The following is a 26,701-nucleotide window of genomic DNA, read 5'->3' on the forward strand; positions in this document are numbered from 1 at the left end:
GCTTTGTGCGAAATGTATAACAGAAACTAAGTTATATATGGTTTTAATGTGTATCCCTCTGATACCCCAGGGGGTCAAGTTCGTGCAATATAAAACAATTTAAAAAAATAAAATAAATAAATAAAAAGAATTCTGACAAGACTAACAATGACCTGCCTTCTATTCTTTTGGTGCATTGAAGTTGGACTTGGGTCATGTCAAACCCCAAACTCTTTGGTCCTCTTGCACATGCAAACTGGTGGATAAGCTCCCACCGGACAATGGCAACCTCAGCTCTCACACCTGCTTTTATCAGGACACCAATGAAAACCCTGATGTGTTTTCGTAATTAGAGTAGGAGGCCAAAAAGTTGACCTGGAGAGGCCTCATATTAGATTGGCCGACCAGGAACCAAAAAACACAGCAGACTAGAGAAGAACTATTAGAGTTTGACCAAGCAATATCCAACTGATTCTTCTTCCGACCTGAGGTGAGAACTTGTGGAAGCAAGGGATTACTGTAACTCTTTTTTTCTTCTAAAGTGAAACACAACCTTGTGAAACATTTCTGCATCATGAGAGGGTCGAAAAAGCAGGAAGGATGTTGGTACTTCATCTACAACAAAGAGAGGATAAGCTCGCTAGTCTATCTATACATGACGAGGATGGGACAGTAGAAGATTTTTGCATTATATTCTTAGACCCTGATTGATTCAAACCTAGAATTTTCTTTTTTTATTGGAAGAGCTGTTCTTGCCCACCGTATGAGGGTATGGTACTATTGGAGGAATTTGAGAGGCCATAGTGGTCCTGCCTACTGCAAATGTACAGGTGAGGATGGCTTCCCTCATGAGTTCAATAAATTAGGTTCCAGTAATGTACAAGTCCTTTAAGAACATAAATACGTCAGGCTCTTTGAATCACCTAGCCAATAGATCCATCATAATTCTGCAAAAGAAATGAAGATCCTCTCCACTGTGGAATTTTCCGCCCAAATTCTTAAATAATGTGGTCAATAACATCTTGGCTAACGTCTTGGTCAAAATGCTCAGCAGAGTCATGCCCTTTTGATCTATGACTCACAGGTTGGATTTGTCCAGGGCAAGTAATTGATGAGTCACATAAGATCTTTACCCCACCAGCTTTGGAGAAAACAGAATAGTCCCTTGGATTGCTTAGTCATTAGACACAGAGAAATAATTTGACCGTATCAAGTAGGGCTACCTCATTTGGGTTCTTTTATCCCTGTAAGGCAGGAACCACCTCCGAACAGGTTGATACGAGGGGCAGGACCCTTGATGGCTGTTTGACTACAGGGCTACCCCATAGATGGTAGTTTTCCACTTGGAGTGACATATAAGACTAATCAGTCTACCTGGCCAAAAACATCTTCTTAAGAGCTCCCTGAAATATGGTCGAGCCCACCTCGACTTGTAGGCGTCGAGGTGTCCCAATGATGAAGCATGACACCACTAGGGTGTGTGATGGAATATAAAACAAAAGGAGTTGCCTACTTCCCCACTTAGTAGTGGTGTTCTGTCCTGACTTCATTTAGGGACCTCAACATCTGGGAACTCTAGGTCTGTTCAAATACAACTCGCAATCTCATTTTGAGTTGCTAATGGGGAGTACTTCTGGTATAATAGGGTCAGAGCAACCCCATTTATTGACCCGGGAGGTGGTGGTCTCCGGGGCTTGTATAAGTCCTGGGGGGCCCATACACCCTCTCCTTTAATTCCTCCTGCATGGCCCTGGCCCACTCAGGGGTGAAACTTTAGAGAAGCGGGGACTCCACGCTTCTTTAAATAAATCTTTTGTCAAGAAGCACAGATCAAGGGCGTCTCCCACCCAAAAAGGTATTTTTTCCTTAGGCGTTGACCTCCCACTGGAGGCCTAGGGAGTCAGGGTATTCGTACCCTGCCCCTTCTGTTTTTTTAATGTTTTTGGTGGGACTCAACTGAAGTAGATTCCCACGATGGCTGTTAACATTTCCTGGTTAAAGTGTTACCAGCCAATCCCGTTTCAGCCCGGGTATGTCCAGATCCTTTGAGGATTCGTGTCCCTGTATGTACAAATGAATACTACCTTTAATATCTCAAAAACGACTGAACGGATTCACACCAAAGCTCTACCTTTCTGCCAAATTTGGTGTATTTCCGTCCTGTAGTTTGGACTGTAGTCGCGACTAATATCTCTATGGGAATTATTTTAGGAAATGCATTTTTTTTGCCCCCCCTTTTTCCCGGCCTCCCCTTGACAGATCACCCTACAACTTTCCGTGTGCAACAAGAATCACTGGGGCACTTTTGTTAGGAATAGTTGGCGAAGATCCATCAACCAGTGCCAAAGATATAAGCAAGTCAAAAAATGCTTTTCCGATGGAAACTAGGTCCTAACTATAACTAAAGGAAACTTTCCAAAGGAGTTCTCTAATTTCCTTAGTTTGTGTTAAATAGTGGTCCCAAAATGCAAAGTCCCCATGTTTTTTTCATAGACTTTTTAAGACAGCACTACTGCAAAAACTGCTGAACAGAATTATACTAAATTGGCAGAAAGCTAACTCTTGATCGAGAAACATGCTTTTTGTGTTTTGGTGTAAATCCATCCAGAAATGAAGGTTAAAAAATATTTTTATATCTGGAATGTTAGATTTAAGGGACTCTTGTGACAGTAACTCAAACCCAATAAAAAAAATAGAGCATTTTGATTGGCCCAGGGAGCTTTTCTTCCTTGGCCGTCATTCGTCCTTGGGTGTCAAACTCCACAGGGAGCAAGCTCTTTAATTGGCTGCCAGCAACATGAGAATACTTAAGGACTTAGCCCTTTTCCTGAACTTGTATTTAAAAAATAATTTAAGAGGTCAGGGTAAATTGCCATTTTTCTTTACTTTGGCCATGGGAGGTCCCACTGTGCTGCCCTAAGCCCCATGGGGGACACAGAGGGAACCCCATCCTGTGGCCAAATGAAAAAAAAATCGTATTTTTGCAGCGATCATCTCCCTAAGCCTATAATGGGCTGGGGACTCCATCTCCTAGAGCGGCACACTTGCTGTAGCCTTAGGAGCCCAACCCCTGGTGGAGTCCCCATGGCCCAAGGAGGCCCGGGGAGGGAGGCTGCATGCCCTCCTCCCCTTTTTATTGGAACTGGCCCTGGGGGTGGGATTCCCGGGGCTAATTAAGGGTCCTCCATCCTGAGAGCCCCCTCCCTTAAATATATATGTTTTGCGCCAGGGGATGGGGCCCCCAGGGCCCAAAGCGAAACCCTACACTGCACACGCCAAAGGCTGTGCATCGTGTGGGTTAGCAGCCTGCTGGGGGTCAAGCCCTATCGCCCACTCCCCGCTGCGCACAGCTAAAGGTTGTGAGCAGCGTGAGGGTGGCTGCCGATGAGCAACTGGATGCAGGACCTGGCTGCAAGATAGGTCCTGCGGCGAAATCCACGTCATGCATGATGAAAGGCTGTGCAGAGCATAGGGTTGACTGTCAGCGGGGAGAGGTTGGCTGACTCCACGTGGGTTGGCCACTGGACCTGGCTGCAGGCCAGGCTCTGTAGGTAACTCCTTGCTGTGAATGGCTGAAGGCCAAGTGCAGCGTGGTGTTGGCTGCCGGTGTAAGGTTTGCTCTAGGGCCCGGCCTGGCCAACTACCCATCTTTGGCTGTGCACAGCAGGTGGTTGGCTTTATGTATGGCAATAACGTATTACTTTACATTAAAAAGCCCTAGAAATTCACTGACAAAAAACATCACACGTAAGAGACACTAAAGACTTTCTGTCCAAACTCAATGAAATCAAATGGGAGGATGACTTCCTGCTCATTACGATGGACGTAAATTCCCTGAATACCATTATTGATCATACTCTTGGTATAGAATCATGTAAACATTTCTTGAACAAAAAGACAAATGTGTTATTTAGATCACAACAGTACACTTATGTTTAACGGTATCATGTATAAACAAATCCTGGGGACCAATATGAGTACTTGCTTTGCCCCCAGTTTTGCGAATTGGTTTCTGGGGGCATGGATGCAAGGGTTTTTCTTTTCGGAAGACTGTGACATCGCATATGAGGCAGTGGAGTTTTTCATAGATGATGGACTTCATTTATCAGTTTACGAAGTGGAGTTGTATTTGATACAAATAAAAAAAATTGTAGCCGAGATGCTGCATTTGCAGGTGTGAATGTATTATTTGTTTTTCCTAGTTGGGGGTGGACAGAAAAACTCTGGGTTTTTCTGGTGGTAGTTTCCTACATCAGTTTAAAAGATTTTTTTTAAAAAGCGTTGTTCAATGTTCAGACCCAGTTGAATTTTTGGGGGGAGGGGAAGGGGAGTTATGTAATGAGAGGACAACAGTTGGGGATGCAAGATGGATGGAAGTGGGGATTTATGAGGATGAGGGTGTGATTGGATTTTGATTGGTGTGGTTTGGAAAGGTTGCTTATGGGAGTGGGAGGGAGTTTGTGTCTAGGTAATAAAATGTATAGTGAAGCCAATGTTATAATTAGCATGTACGGCGTAGAGTCAGGTTTGTTGGGGTTTATTGCCATGCCGTTCACCTTTTTCACTAAAGTGGCCTTTTCCACACTAGAATGTAGTCTGTAGTTATTGGCGACACCATCCCGCCTGATTATGGTTTTTAGAGGGTGGGAAAAAAGCCCTACCCTCTGAAATTTTCAGGCGGGTGGTAGGGTCCAAGGGTGAAGGGCATAGTGATTGGTCCATGGAGTGCGGGGTGGGGTTGTCTTTGAGTATTTTTGTCCATCAGTTAGGTTCCATTTTATTGGGTACATCCCGGTTTGGCAGGGTCAGAATTACCATTACCCATCCATCCGTCCCTATAATTGTCTTTGATGGGGCTGGTGCATGAGATGTGCCAGTAGTTTTGTGTTTTTGTCACTTTATAAGCAGGTGTGTGGCGGATCCTACATGAATTTAAAAGGTTTATACAATAGAGCATTGTTCAATATTCAGACCCAGTTGAATTTTTGGGAGAGGGGAAGGGGAGTTATGGAATGAGAGGACAACAGTGGGGGATCCTTGATGGGTGGATGTGGGGATTTATGAGTGAGGAGGCTGTGATTGGAAATTGATTGGTTTGGTTTGGATGTGCTGCTTAGGGGAGGGTGAAGGGGGTTTGTGGTAAGGTAATAAAATGTATAGTGAGGCCAATGTTATGATTAACATGTATGGCGTAGAGCCAGCTTTGTTGGGGTTTCTTGCAGTGTTGTGCACCTGTTTTATTAAAGCTGCCTTTTCCACACTAGAATGTAGTCTGTAGTTACTGGAGACATCTTCTTGCCCGATACTTCTAATCACCACAGTCACATTCAAAAGGACTGTTTCGGTACTCAGAAATCTTTGGATTCATGATTATGATTTTTATAGTATCTGGTTTGATTCAACAAAGTCAGTGCTGAATGTTCACTATTTTTTCTGTCTATTGCGCAAATAAAGAAAGGAGTAAGATGGGACGATAGTTGGAGAAAATGTTGAGATCTGCCAGGGTTTCATTAATGAAGATCTAACAGTAGCAGATTTACAATTCTGTGGAACAATGACAGTCTCAAGATAGGAGTTACACAAAGTTGCCATTGCCAGGACAATAATCCCTGAGACTGTTTTAAACTGGTGGATTGGACAGGCATTCAATGGGGGAAGACTTGGTCATCCCATTAAAAATCTTCATCTTACCTGTAGTCATTGGGGTAAAAGAAGAACATTGGATTCCCTAGGGTGACCCGGATTTATCTAATATGTCCTGGTGTTGAATTAATCTTACAGTGAAATTGTCAATCTTATCATGTAAATACTCTGACATTTTGTCTCTAGTTCTTGTAATGGACTAATTGAGTTTTCTTCCACTGAAGTCGAGGCCATGTCTTTAAAAAACCTAAAAACATATTTTATTGGATTACTAAATTCTACTTTTACTAATTTATTATCTCTGTGATATGCCTGGAGCTCGTCTTTATAGATCTATTTGTTTCCTGCCTGATAGTCTGTCATCCACTGAAGGAATCATGGAAAAATAAAAAGCTGTGTTAAATATAAGGCAGTAAAATATTCATAGTCATGAGCCTGAGTGAAAAGTATATCAATCATATGCCTAATGTGTAGACAAAATGTATACAAGCCCAAGAAAAGAGATCATTGCACTTCAATGAACACATGCTACACTTGATGACTAAAGTTAGAAGAAAAAACTCAACTGAAGTGTATTTGGAGCACCGATGAAACTGGAAAATGAGTCATATTACCTTGATCACTTTCCCAATACATGTACTCTACTATGAGTGAGCCACTGTAGCAAATTTACCAAGAGTAGGTGAATGGGCCACTATGGTGACTTTACCAAGAGCTCTTTCTGTCCAGTGCCATCATGGGCAGTGCTAAGCACTGTCTCTCTTTCCCACTGGGAACTAACTAGTCAAGGGTCCTAATGCACCCTCAGGCCCATATACTCTCTACACTTGTAACTCAACTAGATTGTAGGCATGTATGTGGTATATCGGTAGCAAGAACCTAGCCAAAAGGAAGCTGAGTGCTGCACAGGGAAAAAGACAACCGAAAATGAAAAATATGATAGGAAAGGTAACTGGTTTGTGAATAGCTAATGCATTGTGATTAGTGAATACATGTGACAGATCCAGTTTCTCCTGTAACCTGGGCATAATGGTTAGCAGGGGTTTAATTGTCTAGTGCTTGGCAGGAATGCACACTGTGCAATACAGGTTAATTATTTTTAATGTTATATTGTGGAAGTAATCTTTTCTCAATCTCCACCTGCCCACTAAGCATATTATTTTTTTACCTGACTGTACTGAATCTATTTTATACTGAATTTTAATGTTGGGGTGGAAGCAGTGGGGGTGCTTTCCTCTCACCAACTGTGCTGCACAGAAACATTAGTACTGCTGAATGTAGTGGATCCAGGAGGCCATTTTTAATCCTGGGTTCTGAGACCCACCATATTTTGGTTGCAATGTTCTAGTTGTTTAAGAAGGAAGTGACTAGACCCCTTATATGAAGGCTTGCAGCGCGGATGCGCTGCTGATACGCCAAAGGTATGCCTAAGGAAGCCTGTCTGCCCCTATCCTCATCCAGTCTGTGTTCAGCCCCTGTCATGCTTGCTGTTTAGAGACTTCCTCTAAATTTAGTATTAAGTACTCCGCACAAGAATTATGTGGACTAAGATCAGCTGTGAGAGTTAGTCCCTGGCGGAGTCTTACTCTCTGTCATCAGTTTGTGATAAGTGTGCTGTATATCTTCCCTGGGTCGAAAACTGTGGGGGCAGTTCATCGAACCTCAGTCAAAAATCGAAGCAGAGGGCGTATCTTTTGTAAATGCATGCCACTCCATTGAATGTGTGTCCACTACACAAAAATGCTCTGCACATTTTCAAGCTTCATATTGATGATCTTCACAGGCAGCAGAGTCTCGGCATGAAGGTGCCCGTTCGTAGTTGTAAAGTGACAGGATTTTAGCTTTCTTCTCAGGAGTATCTCAACTGATGCCAAACCAGGGTCTGGGACCTGGGGTGTCACCTCTTGGGAATCAGGAACTTACTACAGCAGAAGCCGGCAGAGTTTGTGGTGTTCCACTTGCAGGTCCAAATAGGTCCAATGCATTAGGTCTTTTGGGCAGCTGCAGGATGGCCTTTGGGAATTTTTGTGTACTGGTAGCTCAGACCGGTCAGCCTACCGGCCCTTTGAGTCACTAAAGTCAGCCGGAGATGAAAAGAGCAGATTCACCTTCCTTTTCAGAAACCAAGTCAGTTCTCAAGCAGCAGGGCAGTCCTCTGGGGGCAAGGCTTCTTTTGTAATAACCACACGCCCAGGAGTGTACTGAGGAATGGCTCTGGAGGTCCAATATTTATATAGGTGTTAGCCTTTGAAATTAGAGGATTCCCACATTCGGTTCTGGAAAGTTCTTCCCTTTCCCTGTCAAGGATAAGACGTCTGGGGTGACAAAACACTAGTGTCAGGTTTCTTTGTATGTGCTGGAGGCAAGCCTTTTAAAGCATAGGTGGGGAAAGTCAGAACTCTGCCCACAGCCATCCTAACAAGATGGCCCATACCTGCTCCTCTTTGTGTCACTGTCTGGAAGGAATAGACAAACCAAACACCAGACCCATCCACCGTCATGTGACCCAGGACTCTGGCAGAAGACACAAATGGTTTGGATAAAACAATGGCAACTTTCAAAAAGTTTTTTTTTCAAAATTGTGACTTTATCATTAAAGGGAATTTTTAATTACAATTAATTTGAGATCAAACACCATATAGCTATATCAACTAATCAAACATTATCAATTATTAAATGTAATAAGATAACCCAGTGTTAATCAAGAGATAGGCCTTATGGTAGTGAAAAACAACTTTAGGAGTTTTAGGAGTTTTAGAAATTTTACACTGCCAGGACATGTAAAACTTAAACCCACATGTCCTACTTTTTTAAACTCAAGGCATCCTGCCTTATAGGCCTTTAGCTCCTGCCCTAGGAATGACTTAGATGTAAATATAAGGAATGTTTATGCCTGGCAAAAGATTTATTTATTTAAAACTGCACTACAGGCTAAGACTCTTCATGCTACCTACGAGAAAAAGATTAGCATATATCTTGTGATATCTCAAAATACCACCTACTTTTAAATATTCTTGGGCAGTGCCCAAAATCTCATTTATCCTTTCCACGACCTCTCACAAAATTGTTTAACTTTGGTAATTGCCACATAACACGGTCTCTTTCTCGTATAGTCCCTCAGCCAGGAGGCAGAAGATAGTCAAATACTCTCATTTGGGTTCTAGAGTGAACACTCTATTACGGACATTTATTTGAGGAAGCTCTCCCTGATTACCACCTTTCTTAAATACAAAAACATGCCTATCAAGTTAACCTGTTCCAGCACACCCACATTTCTTTTCCCATTTTATGTTCATTTTATTAGTGCCTGCTGTGAAGTATTTATCTCCATTTTGTAAGTCGGCAACATTAATTTGGATACCACATTTTCAGTACATAGGTGACTCTCAAGAAGCATACAATCCAGCTTTGCCTCTCCTGGCTTCACACCGTAGCACTGTGTATAAAGCAATTGAAGATATTTGGGAGTCACTTTTGACTCATGAGGGTCTTGGGCGCCATGCTTAAAACAGAGATGTCTTAAGTTCTGTAATTGATCAAGGTTTCTTGTTAGTTTGGTGCCAAAGATTAGAAGCAAACCTGTATGGGGCCTTGTCGCGATCTATACCAGGAAGTGTGTTCTGATCCTCATTCATTGCTCTTTATAGATATATCTTTGGAGTGCCATGAGGGCCTCCAACCTATGCCATTCACGAGGAATTGGGCCTGCTGCAAGTATCTCATTAAATTGGCCCCTTTGATGCTATGGTGTTCCATCTGGCGCAGCCTGGAGGTCTAGCTGAATAGGTATATTATCTTGGATTGCCTTTCTTATGATAAGGGACTCTGTTTCCCATGGTTTAGGTATGTAAAGTATATGTGTCAAAAACTGGGCAGACCTGCTATTTTTTACTCGCTCGTGACTTTACAACGAAGGACAAAAGTTGGTTTAAAACTCTTTTAGTGAGCTCATGATTAGGGAAATGGAGGTGTCTGAGCTGAGGAAGCACTCTGAGAGTATTTGTTAATGCAAACTCCCCCTGGTCTTGAGCTTAATTTGGCTATGGTTCCGAAAAGTAGTGATAGGGTTCTTCTCAAAAGGTTTAGGCTGTGACTGATCAGGAGTCAACTCTCCTTCCCATTGGCCACTTTGACCGGAAGGGGATTTTGGTCGGCCATTTGATGAGTGATCACTGAAAACTTTGGCGCATTTTGTGTTCTTTTGTATATTTTCTAACAGCTGTACCAGGAAGTTTTTAATTCCACTGTGGAGGTGTACTCCACATTCTCGACCCTGCTCTTTTGCATTTACAGTCATCCCCACTCCAGAGGTTTGTTATGGTGTGCCCACTTTTCTTAAATATGCAATACAGCACGTTCATTACAGTTTTAATTGGCTGTGCACAGTTTTTATAGTGTGTTTGCCATCAGGTCATGCACGCAGATCACTTATGACGAGCTGGATTTGCTTATTCTCGCGTTTTATTTTTATGTTTCTATGTCTGTTTTGTTTGCCATCAGGTAATGCACACAGATTACTTATGACAAGTTGTATATGTTCACTTTTGCACTTTATATTTATTGATGTTTTTATGTCTGCTTTGTTGAACCATTGGGCAGCGTAAATTTCAATTCTGGGGCATGCTACGCCGCCCCTGTTCAACATCTTGTACCTTTTATAGCTGGTTTGCAAGGTTATTGTATTGATTTAACTGTCAGATGCCTATGTTTTTATCTATTTTATTTTAATTATGTATTTTATAGTTCTTTGTGACTGTGCTTTTATGGTTTAGTCTATGAACTGGAATAAAGCTGATGGTGATGATATTTGAAAAATTCAGTATGGGGCATGTCAAATTCCTGACTTACTTGGTAAAATAATTGCATAGGCAACCGTAACTTCTCATTTTTTTGATGTGCCTATTTGAACATATTTTTTAAATCCATGCAGTTCACTAACCCCCTTCATTATAGGGGCCACCTGCTGATATCTTAACCTTCCAACCCATTTCACCAACATTTACTTGCCATCATTAAGTACAAACCGGGTTAGAAAGGACAGATCAACCAGCCATTGTCCTCCACATACAAAATGGAGGTCAACAGCTAGCTTAGCTGAAAAAAATGCACCATATATTTGATGTTTAAGTCTCTTAATTTCTTTTTGACTCTCTCAAAGTGCTTTCTCTGTATTGCCTGAGTAAAATTTACAGTGGTAGTTTCATATGATATAGAGCATTGACTCCTTTCTTCTTGTAGAATGGTGCTTTGAAAGTTGAGTAAGCATGCTATGGGAGACCTGGGGAAGAGAGGCTTAGGGGGAAAAAAGTTTCTCTGTCTGTTTTCTCCACTGAGAGGAGGCCCTTAGTCTTCATCGCAGTGTTTATCCATTGGTCAATGAATAGCTCCACTAGGGCCTTTCTTTCTTTCAGAAATTAAAAAATATGGCACTTTGTAAGGCATGTAACTACCTTCTACATCTTCCACATGTTGCTGTAGTTCTAGCAACTTCCCCGCCAGTGGTTACACACAATGCGTAAGCTGCTTGACATCGGTAGTGCGATTCTGTAGATAATTCTAAATGTTTCTGACCTCTTCCACCATTGTTTTGAATTCTGCATGCCTGGGCTTTTATTTCTAGGTTGGCAGTGTCAATGTCCCGCCAGTACTGTTCTTGAACACATCCTTCTATGATTTTTCAGAGCCTAGGGAATCTGCTGTTGACCCTGCACGCACACTCATTTTATTGGTGGTTTCTGCAAAATACATATTTCTCCAGTTTATATCCACTTGTTGTCTTGTTGATCAGTCGGAGCCCATGATGAGCCAGTCCACATTCCAAGTAACTGCCTCTCAGGAGTAAGAAGGAATTTCTTCCCCAGCAGTAATCCAAAGGGCCTCATTTTCTCAGAGCATGAGCAGGTGCTGAGTGGAAAGAAATATCACAAACTTGAACAATACCCAGAGGCATAAAGCAGTGTCACCACAATTCCCATTTGAAATCTACAGGACTATTAAGTTTAATTTTTAATATTTAATATTTTTAAATATTTTATCCATTCTCATTATACAAAATGCCTCCCAGGTCTTTGGGAGTCTGTAGTAATCTACCTGGAATGGTGAGACCAATTAGAATGATCACCAATAAGAGGGGATAGTGTGCCAGGTAACCCCATAATCGCAGCATCAGAACACTTCATTGAGCTGCACTTTACTCCCCTGCTAGCAAGCCTAAGGGCCAACCTCACCATAAAATCTGTCTTGTGCCACTTAAAAAATATATGGCAGGCCTCAGTGGTTTGCCTTTGATTTTTGGTGGACACATATGGCCTTTCAAGGCCTGGAAAGCCCTATCATCAATCTTTGGCACCACATTCCAGGCAGTGAGCTACACCTGTCCTACACTGCCATCACTCCATTCACCACTGCAAGGCGAGTTGCCCCATATGCATGGCTTCACTCCACAGTGAGCTCCATAAACAATGCTGTGCTCCTTCACAGTATAAAGCTGTGGATGAGCTGGAAATCATAAACACTGTCACCGACAATGCTCATTCCACCAGCACAGACGGAGAGGGAGGAAGGGGCCACATTTCAGACATGTTTTCCCACCTGAATCTTGGAAACCTTTACTGTCAGTTCTCCTTGTTGATCTTCAAACCATTTACAGCCCACTGGGACATTTTTTGTCGTGCCCACCACTTGATTTTTTGAAGGGTTCTACTGGGGCACAGAATACACATTGTGGACATCTTGTTGCTGTTGTGCACCGCCTAGCATTTTGCAATTATTACTGTTGACATTGATGTTTGAGGGTATGCAATATTCTTCTTCCATTATTACTAGAACAGAGTTAAAGGGCATGTTCCAACATGGACTGCCACGTTGCATAGACAGAGGAGGCCACTCTGCATGTTGACTTCAAAATAATGTGATACCTCCCGGCCCCACTAATTTATTTCTACCTCAAATCATTTAACCATACTGAGTAATAATTTTCACAGTACAGAAGCAAGCCCCCTGCTTGGCTGTCTGAGCGATGTGAACTGAATTCACTGCATTGGGAATCATGGACATGAACACTCAAGCTCCCAGTTGGATCATATGTGGCATTCAATGCACCTCAACCATCTCCATTAGGTGGACATTTTGGATCATGGCAAACCTATTTTCCTAGGGGAACGTCATGGCCATTTACACTAGTTGACTTTCTCATCTTACTGACCCTTCTCTTGCAGTGGCACTAATATTGCACTCTTTTGGGGATGGAAAATTTGGGACAACATAAGCACAAAGGAAATAAGAATGGGCCATTGAAGTGGTCCACCATCAGGAAAAGAGTTTCATTCTGTTGTTGGATAAACTACCTGGACCCCTTGAACTCATACAACTACCACCTCATAAACAGTGCAACAATAAGTATTATTACTAACCCTGGGCGTAGTTCGCGAAGTAGCGCTACGCGTAGCTACGCAAAGTGCACTTCGCACTACGCGAGCTACGCGTAGCACTTCGCGAACTGCGTAGTACCCTGTTCGCACTGTGCAAGATGCCATTTTCAATGATTGCACAGTGCGGACAAGCATCCGGCACTGTGCAATCATTGAAAACGGCATCTTGCACAGTGCGAGCTGTAGTTTTCTGCCGCTCAAGTAGATTTTTACTCGAGCGGCAGCTTTCTCGACACGGACTGGTAGTTTCTCATCGCGAGCGGTAACGAGCATGCGCGACCACTCGCAATGAGAAACCTGACCTCCCGCGTTGAGAATCTCGCCGGGAGGTTTATTTTCTTCGCCCGCGATCGCCAACTTGATGTTGCTGATTGTGAACGTGGAAAAAGTCTCGCCGGGATGTCATTTTGCTTGCTCGCGGTCGCCAACTTGACGTTGAGGACCGCGAGCAAGCAAAAAATGACAGCTGCACTACGCAACGCTACACTACGCGTGTTTGCACTGTGCTATGTGCAATTCGCGTAGTGTGAAGTAGCGCGAACTTTGCAAACTACGCGAGCGTAGCATAGTGCTTTGCCCAGGCTTAATTATTACATGGACAACTGTAAGTGGCTTGCTACTTCCACAAATTATCTATTAAAACAGTCCCATACTGTCTTCATGCGCTTGTTCTTCATTGATGATAAACAAACTTTGATTTGCAATGCATCACCCTTTCTTTTGGACACACGTTTCCAAACGTTCTATAGTTTCCCTGTTCTTCTGTAAAATTATATGTCAAGATCTCACCTGGTCAGACTGTATCCTTATAGCTCTACCTCAATCAACAACATCTTCACACTGCTCATTGTATATGTCTCAGGAAAGTGTCTTACTCCTCATTAGAAACTCACAGCCAATGGAGTGATTAGACTGCATGGTATGCACGGTTACCAAAGATTATCTCTGACTGTTCAGAAATTGGCTTTGAGCTCAATAATTCCTCTCGAAGCTTTGGGTTGTTACAAACTCTCTGTATGCAGTGAAGAGTTGGCTTGCTACAAGTATATGGTTTACAGTTTACTTTTCTATGTCTTGGGATGTTTAACTTCTTGGAATGTCATGATTAACCCCTCTCCCATCTATTCTAAATGCCACGATTTTCATCATTATGATTCATATACTCATCAACTTTCCATTCCCATATGCATTTTGTACTAAAGTTGCCATTAAACATAATTAATTCCTGTGGGCTGTACTCATAACACAGACCACATATCCCTCAACCGTCCTCAATGAATGTTTCTCATGCTGAAACTCATAACGAAAAATAGCAATTTAAAAAAACAAGGTCTGGCATTGAGGTATTACTTGAACTTACAGAGAATGTGATTACAATGATATGATCAATTGTCAATCAAAAACAGAATCAATTTACGTCTCTGCTGTTACATATATTATAGTGCATTTCCTAAATCTCATGACTCCAATTTTTTATATACCATTTTTTTTAAAATAACAATGTTCTTGACACTGTAGGACTTGTCTCTAAACAGGAGGGAGATTCAAAAGCAAGTGTTTCAGTATGAGGGCAGATTATTTGACATTTGCTCTTTCTATTACTTCTGGCCTCACTATAAATGTCTCATAACTCTCGGATGTTCTGTTTACATTCTGCTCTGGATAGATTGTCAATGTTTTGGAATAGCAATGTAGCATTTTGTTTGTATAGATGGTCTGGGAAACACAGTTAAACATTCTAACTGATTACCACTGGTTATATTAACCCTGACACGGGTAAAGGCACAAATAAATGATTAATCAATGAGCAAATAAAATATGATCTATTGAATGACAGTCCGGAAAAAAAGAAAATATGGACGAGACGGCAGAAAATAAATTGTTTCATGGTGACAGCTAAAGCTGGGGTAATATAGAAAAGGGAATGAAAAACCAAAAAAAAAAGGCATTTATTTTAAATGGAGCAAAGGAAGACTCTTGTAAAATGTCAAAGATACTTTTGTAACACATTATAAAGCAGATTTATTGGGCATTCAAATGGTCATATCTGCAATAATTATTCAGAAAAAGTTATGTTGACCAATACTGATGATAAAGCTTGAAATAGGCTTTGGGGCAATGCTTATGATTTTGTTTTAGAACCTTTTTGTCAGGCTTGTGAACAGTAGCACACTAGGTAATCCTATCACATCATTCAGTTCCATTAAATGGGATGTGTAATTGGCAAATATATGTACATAGCTTAATAAAGCATATCTTTTAGCAACCAAGTATCACAAATATTACAGATTTGAGTAAATACTCTCTTTGAAGAGTTACAGAAAGTCAATTTGAGGAACACCATTATAACAAATTTAAAGAGTCATTAAGAGAATGGAGTAAATATTATATTTAAGAAATTGATTGACTTAGTCTACTTAAACATTCACTGTCTCAGGAATGCAAATCTGTGATGATAAGCTGTGAGAATTATAATAGATTTTTTTTTCTGAGAAGCTTAACTTGATTTCATGAAGATTTAACTTGTTCATATTTTAAAATGATTTAATGTTGGGTCTTTTCATTCAAACAACAGTGTGTCCTGGTCATATCTTTGTGGATTGAAAGCGGAAGGAATAACTCACACAGATTCTGTTAGAATTTATATAACAGAAAACAGAAGGTAACATCACATTAATGAAGCAGTTGTATATGTATACCTTCACAACTTTAAAAATAGATGAAACAGGTTGTATGGGTAGCTCAGGGACAATTGATTTGCAGTAAATTGACTTACAAAGATGAGTCAAGGAAATGTACCATATTTATACATGGCCTATTAAAAAAAACAGCATGAAATCTGCACTAGCAGGTTTTTGACTCCTCATGGATGCAAGTTTCTGAACTCGTATGAATGCAGGTTTAGTGGCAATTTGGAATTAATAAAAAAAATTCCTGGTTTGGGCTGCAAAGAAGCTTTCCAGGCAAGATCCTGAAAATGTTTTGCAAAATCCCCTTTCCCATTTTGAAATTACATATCTAGGTTTTTCAATTTCTTCTTTTTTGTCCTCTACAGAGAAATATTTTCCCCATGGACCCTTTTCAACACTCCCACAAAATGAAGGGATATTCCAATCACCTTCAAATGCAGGGGAGGGAATTAATTCTACCCGTGACAGATCTGTTTGGGCTTCCTCTTTCTCCATGTATTTCTTTTTCTGAACAAAGCACTTTTACAAATCATCGTAATTTAATATGCATATTGAATTCAAGTGAGATAAATGGTTGAGTGTAATATTTTCTTGCTCAGGTTCATCTGAGAATAGGTAATCACAATAATTCAGGGGAGGACTTCTTCTTCCAGGACACCGTAGTGGTCCATAACAGAATTGTTAGATGTTTGTTTTCTTCGCATTTCCAACACTTGGAAAAAGTAGTAGAGCTTACATGTCGAATGTTATTAATTTAGCACATTGGCTTCTCTGGGTGGCACCATGGACCAATAAGACTGCAGACAAACAATTTGTAGCGTGCTTCAACCCTTGCAATCAATTAACACTCTCTGACTTGCTTATGAGTGTTATGATTTTCTAATTTGGGGTAAAAAGTATGTCCACACCAAACAACAGATGGTTAATGGTTATAAAAACTGTATTTGCACAACATTTGCGGAGCGAAAATCATTTGCTCAAGAAATATGGGTCTTTACATAGCCAGTGACATAGTCATATTTAGTCCTGCAATGTGGTATGGGTTACAAGGGCTACTTACTATGGGTCAATGATGTATGTTTCGCTTGAGGTCAAGCCCATATAGTTATAACTCTTGTGTCCAAATGATGGGCAGGCCATTTAATCTGTGATACACTTTGCTTCTGTGGAGAGAGTGTGTTAGGCCATTCTTATTTAATGTTATTGGAACAGCATATATTTTGCATTTGATGCAGGGTTCTCGGTGTGTCAAAAGCAATCTACAGTATTTATTTATCATAAGAGGTAAGGAAAAAAGAAAATGCTGATTAACGATTGCTATGCTAGTGGGTGGATTCTTTTTAACTGTACTGTATCTCTGCTGCATACATGTATTATAATATTATTGCATTTTTGCCATATTTTCGTTTACTCTTCTGTATCGCTATTAAAAAGATTTTTTTATCTATCATTTGAATTGAAGGTAACTTCCTATTTGAAAAATACGAGTACTTAATTTGAGCCGGTTGGGCCACCGGCACTCGTTTTTTAGGACAGCACTCATTTTTACCTCATTGTTAATTTCCCAAGAGTAAGATTTAGAAAATTGTTGCAAAGGGAGAAAGCAGGAACAAGCACGAGTGAGATAAAAGGGCATAGGGTGTCTGGTAATCCATTACAGAGGTATTAGGTGGATTACAGACTAACAGCCTTAGTGGTCACCGAACCGGTGCCAGCCTCATTCTTCTGAGAAGATCTTTGGACACTGACACTTATTCTTTTACAAAATGGGCACTGAAAAATGCTATTGTAATACAAACATTACAAACTTGGTTGAAGACTAGCCACCTATAGTTGGGTTATGGTTAGAAGAGATAAGGACAACAATATATATTTGAAAAGCCATTTATGCAACAAAAAGAAATTTACACATGCATTACAAATGTGTTAAATTCTGTACACGTTTTAATATATACAATCTGGCCAATGTCTTTTCTGGGTTCCTATGCATTAAGACAATGAAAATAGATGTCTAATACTTTTTTCAACATAACAGTGGTACTGTTCAGTATAGGCTCATTAGGTCCTTGTATAACAGTTGTTCTTTTAGAGTTCACCTACACAAAAATAGTACATTTACTCTTGTAAAGGTTTGGGTAGTTGTTGAGTGGATTAAGGCTTTTAGAATGCTGTTTTTTTCTCTTTTTCCAATCTGGAAACTATTTTCAGGGCCGGACTGGCAGTAGCGGGTTTGGGCCCCTGGGGGCCGTTTTTGTTGCAGGGCCGTTTTCCCAGTAACAAAATCAGCCGAAAACCGGCCCTGGCAAAGAGCTCGGTGGCACCCCCAACCCCCCAGGGGAGAGGGGGGGGGGCGGCCGAGCACTTTGCCAGGGCCGGTTTTGGTTCCCAGTCCGGCCCTGACTATTTTCCCTGTTGATACCCCAATTAATTCACTAACCACCATTTGGGGAATGCCTTCTCCACATTTACTCCCTGGAAATAGATTCACAAGAGTAAATCTTTTACTTGATCCAGGGTGGGACTAGGGCAAGAAAATGTTAGAGAATACGCACAAATTTCAAGTTCCTCCAACTTTTCACGGCACTCCTGCCAAGGACTGTCCACACCCCACTCTTCAGAGCGGATTCACTCTCATATAATATTGCAGAATTCTGGTGTGCCTTATGAATCAGGTTCTTATAAACTATTTACCTGTTTCGATTTGTGTTGACAATACTGCCTATTGTTGACTACTAATTTAGAATTTACAAATAGTGTATTCATTTTGGAGTCACGAGCCTAGGTGACCTTCAGTTTCATAGGTTAACACTGATGTTTGGGCTTATCATGCTGTGCCTAGCCTGTTACTGCTTTGAACTAGACTTATGGCACATAGAAGAGCAAACTGAACTGAAATGATTTTCAATTTGTATGAGTTAATACACTTTTAGAAAGAAAAGTGCAGTGCAAACAAAAGTTAATTTTTTCTGCTTTGATTATTTGTCACTTGAATGGCATATATATTGAGTTATATTTTGCATTATCAATATATCATGAAACATTTATTAATGCATATATTTTACATTTGTATGTTCAACTCCGTTACTTGCTGACATTTTGGACCTAGAATGGTGAAACTATGGTGTATCTTGAAACATCAAGATGTTAACGGCTCTCAGAAGTCTATTGCTACTTCTAGGTTGCACCTTTAGCATTTAGCAGCACATTGTAATAAAACGCGGATAAAATAAGAACTAAGTAGATAATGCCAGTTTCATAAATAGAAATTTGTTGTATGCTTCCAATATAAATGTGTAAAGTGCATTCTGCATTAAAGCATTTCTAGGTGTATCACACTCTCTGTTTTGAAGACTAAGAAATACAATGTGGACAAAGGCTAGAGTGATGTACTATATTTCAACAAGATTGAGTAAGTGAAATATATAATATTTCGAATATCATATATACAATAGTGAATTTAACGTTGCTTTATAAAAGCTTTGGCAGAGCCAAGGCTTTTGTACATTAGCATGTGCATACATGTCCGCTAATCTTGGAAAAATGAAACCCATTCTAATATGGCTTCCATGAGTCATGATGCTGGCGTACAACTTGCCATGATGTGTACATACGAGTCACCACAAGTACACATTTATGTGTAATGCCGTATAAAAAGTGCATATGTCATGTTGTGTGGGTGCACATGCATCGATGATGCAGCAGCACCTTTGTTTGTCTTTTTAATTTACTAAGTCAAGATAGAGGACAATGATCTTGGAGCAGTAAATTAAGAAAAAGGAATTAAATATATGTGGAAATGCAGCTTGAGGAAGGAGCAGTTTTGCAGCAAATTGCAGCTACAAGGTGCTCCAATGAAGAGAAAAAAAATTACAATGAAAGAGGGACAGTCATATGAGGAATGGTTGAGTACGTAGAGTGTGAGAGGAAATAAATGTGATGCGAGAGAAAGGAGGGGGCGCAATTGAGGAGCTATAGTTAAAAAAAATGATAACAAAATTAAAGGTGGATGGGGCAGAGAACCTAACATAAGCATGAGGGGAATGGGAGAGGGGAGATGTGAAGGGGTAAGCAGCAAATGGGGGAGAGAGCAAAACAACAAATGCACTCCTATGGAATACTCAAAATGTACTTTATTGAAAGTAAGGCGCTTCAGCAGTGGAAGGATATAAACACCCAATCAGCATGATGTAAGACTGGAATGCTTCAGGGTGGGACAGGTTAAACACAGGAATAGGGAGGAAAGAAAGTAAATGAAGAGCAGGAGAGTGAGGTAGACAACCCAGCCCTCCAACCATGAGCAGGGTACTGATCAAAAGCCCACGCTATGTATATTGAGAGCAATATGTTTAGCCAACAGACAGAAAAGCTGTCTGTAGTCAAGACCTAAAAAGACAAGGAAAGATAAAGGTTACCACACAATGTTATGCTTGACATATCAGGATTATTTCATCACAAATGACATAATCACTGACATTCCTAGACTGCACAAACAAAAAGAACTTAAAGCAACAAGTGGCTATTGTCTACAGGTGCCATACCAGCCCAGAAAAAACACTTGTTTGTCAGTCAGTCCAGTCCCAACAAAGGAGCATGGGACACTGAGAAATGTGGGCAAAAGCTCGAGAAAAGGGGCATATTAATTTTTGGTCAATCTCTACAAATCCATTTTCCATTATTTTAAAGTCAACTGACGAGCGAATGTTGGTAATGGCCCACCAATTTTCTATGAACTTTTTTTTAAGTAACTTGAGTTGCGCTCCTCCTCAATGCATTCCGTTGGGAGGTAAGAGAAACAGAACATATTTAAATTTATTGACTGAGTTTTTGAAGAATTAGAAAAAAGAAAAAACAATCCTATATCCATCTCACACGCTCCAGTATATTGGGGATACACCGTTCACAGAAGGCTTTGACGTCTACTAATTAGTTTCGGTTCTAGTGAACGACCTTCCCATCGCCTGGACACATTCAACCTGATCAAAGTTGCAGAGTTTAAATTGTTTCTTACTTATGGAACCTATCCTGTAAACCATACCAGTGACTAGGACTATGGCTTCCAACAGCCCTCACAATCATACATGATAATACAATGTAATTTATAACAACACAGGGGCTTCAAGACAAAACCCAAGGTGCTAAACAAAACAAAAAATACACAAATAGGTCGGTTTGCTTTTGTTTGTGTTTAAATGCATTGCCTATAAATTAAAAAGAACGCTGTCTGTAATATTTGGATATATTTTTACTTCAGAAGATCTAAAGGCTTACCAACTTCTCTGTCTGCTGCGTCATATGCGTGTTACATGTCCGGCATACATTTTCCACACATATGTCAGCCTAATAGTGATCTGCTTTGAATTCCCCACATTGCCTGGCATGGCTACTCTCCTATGGAGTTTGGCATGTCCTATGCATTACATGATGATGTTTGATCGGACGCAACTGCTCTAATGTCTATCTGGTTTAAATTTGTCTAGTGTACACGTTCTTCTGTAAGTGATAACTGATACTGATGACGCTCATGAGTGAAGCTCTGCAAGGCTGTTCGCTTCGCAGTGTGCACGGTATAACTGATCGCACTGATTCCCATATCACTAATAGTGCTTTTCAAGTAGCAGCCCGCATGGTTTTTATTTAACTCCTCAAACATACTACGGAAATAGCCTGCTTGAGTTTTAGTATTTTCTTAATATTATCAGCAGTCGGTCTTATATTTTAAAAAAAAGACTGACCAACTGAGCATGCTGAAGTTTCTTCTAAATTTGTATATGCTGCCCACTAGGGTATGCTTTGAACGTTTCTGTCAGATATCCCGGGGACACCCTACTGCATTCATGTGAACACAGAAAATCTAAACTTCCTTCACCCATGAAGTGTTTGCAAGCATGTGATATCAGCAAACATACACTTTTACATTCACCTCAATTTATGTACAACTGGCACAAACCTCACCCACTTACTTTAACATCAAGATAAAGCAACCATTTCAGCATCATGGCCCCCTTTGCCCCCCCCCCTCCCCCGCTCCCACAGAAAAAATCATTGTATACGCAAAGAAAGTGCATTTTCTTAAATGAATCTACAAAAGTGTGCAATTTAATGACATCCTTAGGTGGTTATTTACTAAAGATTGTGGAGGGTCATGCTCGTCTACAGAAGTGAATAGGGGTATTTACTAAAAATGATGGCGGCACTTGCCCCTCTCTAGCTTAATAAAATCCTTAGGCGGGTATTTGCTGAAGATTGTGGAGGCGCTTAGGTTGTGCTTCACAAATGTGCGCTGCCCCTGCGCCACATGAAAAACTTCTTAACACCAATGAAACAAGCTGCCGGCTATCTCTTCCCTGCTGCTCTATGACGTGCCCAATATTCAAGTTTCACATTATGTGAAGAAAACAAACATTCTGCAGAATGACGGCCGGGCCTGGGGAAATGTAAGAGCGTCGATGGCGGCCATTCCAGAGTGCACCAAAATCACTGGGATCCTGTTTATGGGCTTACAATGAACTGATGTTCAGAGGCCAGTGAAAATGACCATATGCTGACAACATGCCTACCTTAGTATTTCACACCAGTTGCCAACTGTGTTTGCAACATTCACATCATAGTCTATATAACAAGAAAGTATTGTACAGCGCCGCTTGTAGCTTTCTAAAGAAAGGCACTAGCTTTAAGAGTTCCTTTCTTTTTCACATATGGTGTGATGAGCTAAAACCATCAATTTCAAGATACAACCTTAAGTTATTGACGAGTAAACATTTCGAAATGAAATCGCAAGACAGCAACATTTTAGCTCGTTTTTCCATCGATCCGTATTCTGTGTTCAATAACTTGTTAAATTATGTTTTTGTTATTTTATGTTAAGAATCAGAAGACTAGAACAGCGTGAGAAGATCCCCAAAATTACACCCCAAAACCACAATCAGTTGTAAGTAAATACAGATACACTGACATACACTGGCTGACAAGTCACACACACACACAGAACACGTACACACACACATACATATACACATACACACACAAATACATAGGAACTTTAAACTATTTCGATTTTTTTTTCTACATTCATAAATACACCAGTGAGAAAGGCATTACATAGAAAAGCATTTGCCTTGGTGGAAACATAGCTAATAATAATAGTACTCATGATAATTAGATAAATAACTATTAATATAGAGTACAACACAACTGGAATTGCGTCTTGTTATTTGAGACATGGCAAGCAAAATCATTATTTTCATTTCACCCGTTAATTTTTGTAAACTATTTTGCTTGCGAAAATACAAATAAGTCAACTTGAAGATCCACCCCAGAGATATCACAGAAGGGCACCAGCAGCCCTGCCCTGCCCTGCTCTCCACGAAGAGCGAACCTCCCGCATCAGGGGACTCGCTCACCAAACACGCAGATTGTGCTCGTCCCCAGCATCCGACACATCACACACACCCTTGTTTCACTTCAAATAACTCACCAGTGCCCTGCTTCTCCAGGAAGTCCTTCCCTGCAGCACCTGCTGAGGGTAACGTTGATAAAACTCTGACAGGTAAAAAAATTCCTGTAAAATAAAGCCAGACCAGCTGGCTTTGAAGAGAAACCCCCTGTCCGGGCTGCCTCAGCCTCAGTCTATGAGGCGAGCAGCTTTTTCCCCTCTAGTTGTTGACCCATGGAATTGTGATGCCAGCGCACAAGTGTCTGGCAAGCCCCGGCGCACCTGCTCCTGTCACTCCGGTTTAAATTTAGCTGTAAAAGGTATCACTGACAGCCAGACCTTTGTCAGCGCTGGCGAAAGAACACAGAATTACAGCCCCCAAAAGCACGCTGCAAGTTCAAATGGAAAAAATCAAATCAGGCGACTTCTCCAAAAATCGTGGATCTGAAAATAGAAAATGCTGTAACATGGCAGCTCAACTTCCTCTTTTTAACCTGCGTGTTTGAATGTAGAGCGCAATATCCGCCTCCTATCGTGATTTGTTGGCGTTTGTAGCAGTACCACAAACAGGCATTCATAACTGATATCGTTCCAATGATTTAAAAAAGCTATCCACTGCTTGTTAAATGATTTTCATATTTGTTTTCCATTGTCTGTACTCAAACATATAGTTATGTTGACGGGTCTGTTTTTCCACGCTACAGTCATCGCGCAGTTCTGAGCTTCTGCCCCTGCATAGCTGGGTGTGTCTAAGGAGGGGCGCTGGTCGTCACTGTTTGGCCGGCTTGTTTACTTGCTTCTGTTACTTTGGGAAAATCGTGAACCACAGCCCGATTCAGAAACATATCTTGAAATGTGTTCGTGCTGGGTACAGAGAGGTTAAAAGAGAAGAGAGTAAAATGCATGGCATATTCTCTAGGAGCTCGTGTGTGCTCAGATCATACTTTACACATCAGGTGGGTATTGCTGAGGAGCTCTGGACTGTGCAGTGTACATTGTGTGTGCATCTATAATGAAACAAAGGTTGCTTATACAGATGCGCTCATGCTGGCCTTCCAGACCTTCATTCTTGGTATTAAGGGTACAGGCTCAAGGTAAGGAGGGGGTCACCGTTTTTGAAACACGATATGGATATGGTCATCCCTAGAATAAGTATATCTATACATTTTTTGCTTTTCCACCTGTTTACTAGCGGTGGAAAGAAGTGAACCTCCGGGCATGGGCACGGCCTCTTCTGAGATGTGCTGCACCACCCATGTTGGTGAAGGGCAAGGGGGCACCAGCAGGCCACCCAGCCGCTCTCCTAGTGGGCGACAGGAGTAAGTGAAAACTTAGGTAAGTATGGTAGGAGTGCAATGCAGCACTTTCACTCACCATCATGGCCTGCTGCACTCTTTGTGAATTAGAAGATCTGCATTTGGTGTGGCCTGGCTGCACAATGCAATGCCACTAAATGTACATTGCATCAAGCCCATCTGTGAACCTCGCCCCATGTATGTTCGGTTTTTGAAGTGGAGGGTTGGGTTATGTGTCTTTGGTTTTTATTTTATGGCGTATTGCACCTTAGGCATACGTATGCAGAAGTGGAGTGTATCCTTCAAGAAACAGAATGGGCCATTCGATAGGAAGGAACTGTTAATGCATTGCAAAGCCCATGTATTCCATACATTTATGTGTGTTACCAAGGAAGTGCTCTCAGTAATGTGTGGATGGTGAAGGGTCTGTCCAATAGAATGGAGAACACCTGGATGTTCCTGCAGATGGTTTACACTACCTTGCATTGATGGCCGGACCAGTGCCTCATAGTTCAAATGTAGACAAGCGGTGCCCTGAGTGACAACCAAGAACGTGAAATAGCACAAGTCCAAAATGTTTGTGCTTTGGCTCCTTCTGCAGATGGTTCGCCTATTTTTCTCTCCATGATATAACTTAGTTCAATCTTCTTCTCAATTGATCTAACAGAACTACAATTTCACATATAATCTTCCTCTGCCAGAGGGTGATATTCAACCTCTTTCACACAGCTATATTCTCCTTTCTTTTTGAGCCTTTGTCGACTTCATTTAGTTGTTCTTCTTCTGTTAGAATCCCTGGTAGAAAAAATAGATTGTGATACATTTGGATAAATTGTTAGCAATCATTTTCCACATGCTGCCGGAATTAGATTTTTTTCTGCTAGCACTTTCACTGATGCAAAGTAATTGGGGAGACGCTTCATTAAAAGGACTTTTTATTGGAGATTTGTGGTTACATATACAATTGTTTGGCTTGTATTTCTTGCTTTTATATATATTGCACGTCCGTTTAATGGTACTCTCCCTAACTAAGAGGTATATACTCTGCGTGTCCCATATTATGGTCCAACTCGGCCTGTTGCTTATATCTTTGCTTTTTTTTCATGCTTAGTTATTTGCTTCTCTTCATTTCGATTATATAATAAAAGATGTTAGAATAGCTGAGTTTTGCGTTTTCTCTTCAGATGATCGCTCCTTTCAAAAATGCTTTGGAGACAAGTGTCAAATTAAACACCAGGTTCCAGAACAATATATGTGAGACTCTATGGCTTCTATTTTTACACTAAGAAGAGAATTTTGATTTTTAAGAACATTTTCCATATCTTATTTTTTTTAATCGAGGCAGGTATTACATTGACTTGGGCTGTGTTGTGGATGGGATGTTTTGATCGTTTGCCTAACACAAGTCATTACAGCCCTTTTTTTACCCTTGTGGATATATTGAAATTACAATTCCCCCCGCCACACAACATGATTAGTTAAAGTGGTAAAAACCCAAAACTATTTCCAATGATTACTTAAATCCTGAAACATTTGACCTGGGATTATGACCTTGTCCCTAGATCTTGCTTGTGTGCGCATAAATGCACAAAGGTATGAAGGTCTGAAGAAGAGCTGGAGTAGGGCTTGTGAGGATGGCAGCCAATGGCGGCAGTGGGGGTGTGGCCATCACAGCCCCTCAATGTTCAGCCAAAGCACCTGTAAACTTGAGTCTTTCTTCTCCTGCTTGACACATCCAAGAGCACACAGTGCAAATACATTATTCGAAAGCTCTGGTGCACCCCTTTCAAATGAATTCAACATTCAAATAAAAAACTGTACTTCAGCACACAAAGCTCTGAAGTTCTGAGGGAGGTCAGGAGGTGGCGCTTGTGAGGATGACAGTGATTCTGTATTTTGGGTAAACCCTCATACCATTCGTCCTCCAATGGACCTTTCATTTTCTGACTGGGAGGTGATGGGAGTTAAAATTACATAAATCAATTGCAATTAACAGTGTAACCCATTTGGCTTCACAATTAGGACCAGGAATCAGTAACTTTGGTTAAGAAGATTGATTACATGTTAGCCATCAAGTTATGGTATATAAATCTCAGCAACATGCTGTAAAGATGCATAATAACAACTGGGAAACCCAATCTCCATAAGAAATCTATGCACACCAGTATTAAAAAAACAGAAAGTTTAGTCACAGTAATACAAAAGATCAACATTAGGATCTGAAGAAGAGTG

At 40.9% G+C, this 26,701-nt stretch overlaps 1 protein-coding gene across 14 annotated transcripts in view; it reads right to left on the reverse strand.

Moving 5' to 3' along the window:
• Positions 1-23,592, reverse strand: part of MEF2C (myocyte enhancer factor 2C) — a 545,031-nt gene extending 521,439 nt beyond the window's left edge. For 10 of the 14 annotated variants that reach the window (XM_085632444.1, XM_085632449.1, XM_085632448.1 and 7 more), the window contains exon 1: positions 23,217-23,396. The gene's annotated coding sequence lies outside the window, so the exon portion shown is untranslated. Of the gene's footprint in view, positions 1-23,216 lie in introns of all 14 variants that reach the window. The other 4 variants (XM_085632450.1, XM_085632432.1, XM_085632440.1 and 1 more) reach the window with 4 other exon arrangements.
• Positions 23,593-26,701: the final 3,109 nt, after the last annotated feature.

This window comes from Triturus cristatus, chromosome 2_1 (assembly GCF_964204655.1).
Source record: "Triturus cristatus chromosome 2_1, aTriCri1.1, whole genome shotgun sequence".
NCBI lineage: Eukaryota > Metazoa > Chordata > Amphibia > Caudata > Salamandridae > Triturus > Triturus cristatus.